This window comes from Quercus suber, unplaced genomic scaffold (genome assembly GCF_002906115.3).
Source record: "Quercus suber isolate HL8 unplaced genomic scaffold, Cork oak 2.0 scaffold_11, whole genome shotgun sequence".
NCBI lineage: Eukaryota > Viridiplantae > Streptophyta > Magnoliopsida > Fagales > Fagaceae > Quercus > Quercus suber.
In genome coordinates, this window is record NW_027069477.1 from 2832991 (window position 1) to 2837712 (window position 4722).

At 33.3% G+C, this 4722-nt stretch overlaps 1 pseudogene; it reads left to right on the forward strand.

Moving 5' to 3' along the window:
- Positions 1 to 1612: 1612 nt before the first annotated feature.
- LOC136069895 (probable pectinesterase 29) lies at positions 1613 to 2492 on the forward strand (annotated as a pseudogene).
- The last annotated feature ends 2230 nt before the right edge of the window (positions 2493 to 4722 follow it).

Below are 4722 nucleotides of genomic sequence, written 5' to 3' on the forward strand. Positions count from 1 at the left end.
CAACAATAGTTTATTTTCACACAAAATAAGTTATATTTTCCATAAAAACTTACCTCAAGTCAATTGTCTTCTAATTGGGCTTTAAATCAACCTTGGGCTTTAAAATTCTAACATTATTGGGGAACGGGGGTCCAAGTTATAAAGGGTACAAAATGTAGTGTCTACAATGATACTTGTTATATAATTAATGGTAACCTTAGGTTTACAAGAGTTAATGGAAGCCCAAAGCCCATTAGATCTAGAACCTTATTTGTCCTTTTGGTCTCATCCCAAGCCACACACTAAAGCCCAATTGAGCGGGCCCAAAAGGCTAACCTAATTAGACAATCAGCTATTTATTTAATAAGTATTTTAAATAAAATAACTGTACAACCAATTAAAATGTATGTGTGATTAAAAGAAGAGAAAATAGTTTTCATTGGAACATCTCTTGAACATATTTTTCCAAAAAGAAAATCAATGTACATAAGAACTAATTGAGACCACACATCTTGGGCACCATGTGGAATTGAGATGAAGATTGAAGGTCTTCTTCGGACATACTATCTACATTTTGTTTTTAATTTTCACTACATCAAGGTGCACTTTTTATTTTTTGTTCTAGAATTCAAAATTGTATGTTATTTCTCATTAATGAAGTAGATCCTTATGTTGCTTCTGCTGCTTGTTTTGTATGGAATGCAAATCTATATTTTCCAACATTTAGATGTTCCAAAATAAAGTAAAATGGATTTAAAATAGAATTTCTAAAATTTAATATGAATTTTTATGCAGAATATTTAGAAGATTTAAATTTGGAAACTACTTTTTCCAACCTAAATTCAACAAGTTCGCGTAGATCATATGTCCCTTTGGCAAAATGCCTTTTTAACTTTGCGCTTTTTGTCTCATTTAAAAAAAAAATTAATAATAACAAAAACAGTTTCTTTTTTTGAAGATAAGCTAATTTATATTTATGTTATAAATTTAGCATAAAATTTATCAAAAATTATATCTTTTTGTCTCATAATTTAACAAACAAGCCACCAGAAACTACAGGTTATCAAAAGAACAGCTAATCTAACAGTAATCTAAATACCACTCTCACTCTATCTCACCAAAAATGCTAGCTTCCAAAAGTACTCTCTCCCTTTGTACCCAGCGCACCCAACCCAAACTTATGTGTGTTGAAGCCCTCCACAACTATATCGATATTTGTGATTTAGGTTGGTTTGTGGTGGTGGCGTGTATTCACTAGGTCTATGATCGAATGTGGTTATATAGAAAAGGGATTAACTAAAAACAGAAGAAGAAAAAAAAAAAAAAAAACAAGACAAAACAAGAGTAGATTTATTATAGAAAAGGGATTAACTAAAAACAGAAGAAGAAAAAAAAAAAAAAAAACAAGACAAAACAAGAGTAGATTTATCTTATCCTAAAGTAGAAAAGAAATTTGAGGAAAGGGGATGCTCTATATCAGTATTTGACTGTATTTCTTGTCACACATTCTATTTCAGTATTTCTTTCCAACTTACTATATATATATATATATATATAGCTCTCTCTTGCAACATTGAAAACTTTAAATGGGGAATTTAAACTTACAAATTTGTCAGCATTGCATTTCTCCATAATGCAATCCCCTGCATTTATTTTCTACTCTACACTGACTCTCTTCCTTTTCCTAAATGCGTCCAAGACACAAAACGAAAGTCCTACCAAGACTATCGTGGTTGATCAGTCAAGCAAGGGACAATTCACCACAGTGCAGAAGGCCATAGATTCAATCCCATCAAATAACAAACAATGGACAATTATCCATCTCAATGCTGGCGTTTACAAGTAAATCAACATTAGTAGATATTCTATATAACTACAATTTTCATTTAAAGCTATCCATTAAATTTCAGTCACTATATAATTTTTTTTTTCTTTTTATTGTCTAGAGAGAAAGTTATGATCCTTAAAGAAAAACTATTCATTATTCTTAAGGGAATGGGCAAGAGTTCGACTGTGATCGAATGGGGTGATTCTGGAAACTTCATGGAAAGTTCTACCTTCAAGTTGTATGTTCCAAATTTTATGGCTCGCGATATTACATTCAAGGTTAGGCACTCAAAAAGTTTCATCTTGGGCTTACACAAAATTTTAATAATGGAAAACTAAAAAGTTTCTATTAGCAGGTAAAAATATTTTAAAATCGCAAAAGAATTCCAAGATATATTTATTTATTTATTAACTTTCCTTATATTCCTGCTATTGCTAGAATACATTTGACCTCGAGATGGTGGATGATGTGATGACAACGTTTACAAGGGCACCAGCAGCTCTTCTTTATGCAGACAAAGCATCATTTTATAATTGTGGTTTTGTTGGCATTCAAGACACACTCACTGACTTAGTTGGTCGTCATTTTTTTTGATAATTTATATTTTGAAGGTGCAATAGACTTCATCTAGGGTAATGGTCAATCACTTTATCAGGTTAGAATCAACATTGTTGTTAGGTTCTAAAGACTTAGGATTTCATGTGTTTAGAATTCTAATGTGTATTGTTGGCAAACCATGATCAAAACAAGTTGGTTAGTCTTGTATAGACTTGCTCAAAGTTGGTTCTTTTATGTAAAGTTGGAATCGAGCTGATGCAGAAGTTATCGTGCATCTCGGCCTAGCTTGATTGATCGAAGCTTAGGCTCGATCAATCGAATCTCGGGCAGAATGTGTTTTTGCTGCATAATTCCAACTCAGCCCTAACTCCTATAACGTTTAGGGTTTTATGTTTTTGCCCTAGGTATATAAGGCAAACCCTAGCCACATTTTAGATGTTGCTCATATTGTTATTTGTGTGAATCTCTTGTGAGATCTGAGAGGAGCTTTCCTTCACACAAGCTTAGGATTATCAAAGAGAATATTTATTCAAGAACTTGATGATCATTCAGTTGATATCATAAAAGCTTAAAGATACACAAGTGGGGATGCTTGTACTTGCTGGAGAATCCAAGAAAAAAGGAGTCTGTGGTCTCGAACCTTGCACGTAGTCGTGTTAGTAAGTTTCTACTGGTGGGTAGCAATAAGATATTAGTGGTCTAAGTCTTATTGAAAAATTTCAATTCTTTCAATAGTGCATCAAGTTTACCTTGAGGATAACTAGGTTAAATCCTCCTCAGGTTTTTTACTGGTTTGATTTTCCTAGGTGATCATATCTTTGCGTTATTTATATTTCTGCTGCTATATATGATATGATTGTTTATTTGTGATAACCTAGATCTGAAATTTGGACTAAGTAAACACTTGGCTAATTTACTAGGTTAATCTAGTTGTGTTTTAAGGGGTCTAAAAACGTATAAGTGGTATCAGAGCGAGTAGCTCTTTTGTTTTAGATCTTTTGATCTCTGAGTTGATCCTTGACCCTTGTTGTCATGAAATACGGACACTCTCTAGTTATTCCTCCTCACTTTGATGGGAATAATTATGCTTATTGGAAAGTAAGGATGAAAGCATTCCTGAAATCTATTGATGAGAGAGTCTAGAACTTCGTCGAGTACGGATGGGAGAAGCCCACTACTCTTATGAGTGAATGGAAAACTTCTCAAAAAGAAGCAGCTGGGTTCAATAGCAAAACTATGAATGACATCTTTAATGTTGTTTCTATAGAGGAATTTAAGAGAATCTCTAATGTAGAGGTAGCTCACACTGCTTGGAAAATCCTCCAGACTGTGCATGAAGCACAAAGGCTGTCAAAATAAATAAGTTGCAGCAATTAACTTCTAAGTTTGAGAGCATTAAGATGTCTGATGATGAATCCTTTGATGAATTTTATGCTAAACTTAATGACATTGTTAATTCTGCATACAACTTGAGTGAAATCTATGATCAACCTAAAATTGTTAGGAAAATTCTTAGATCTTTAACTGAAGATTTTAGACCCAAAGTGACTATCATAACTGAAAGCAAAGATGTCGACTCCATCTCTGTTGATGAACTTGTAGGATCTCTTCAGTCCTATGAGTTAGACCTACCCAAATCTAGCAAATCCAAGCTAACGGCTCTTAAATCAGTTGATGATGTTGAGGTTGGTAGATTTAATGATGAACTCTCTGCTACAAAGATTGCTTACCTTGTCAAGAACTTTAGAAACTTTTTTAGGAATAATAACAGAAGGGCAAGAGATACAAACACTGCTGAACCTAGAAACTTTAGGAAGAATGATCCCACTAAAGTTAACAACAATGAAAAACCTAGAGAAAAAGTTGGTCAATCTTCAAATAATTCTTTGGGTCCTCAGTGTTTTGGATGTCAAAGATATGGTCACATGAAATCTGAATGTCCTATACACTTGAGGTCTAAGGGGAAGGCTATGGTTGTAACCCTTAGTGATAATGAAGTTTCTGATGATGAGTTTGGATGTGATGAGGATGGAAACTTCATTGCTTTCACTGCTACTGCTATAGTCAATGAAAGTGTGTCTGTTGAAGAGAACCCTTCTGATGGGGAACTTTATGAGGATGCAGATCTTCAAGAAGCCTACAATAAACTTTGCAAAGTTGCTGCAAAGGATGCCATGAATATTGAATTAGGTTTAAAGAAAATTGCATCTCTTGAGCTTGATAAGAAAATTTTGCTTGTTAAATTGTTTGATGCTAATGAACTTTTGAACAATGTGAAAACTGAGAATATGCTTTTGCTTGATAAAGTTAAATCTTTAGAACTTGATTTATTTGTTGCTAGATCTGCTAGTTTTAAA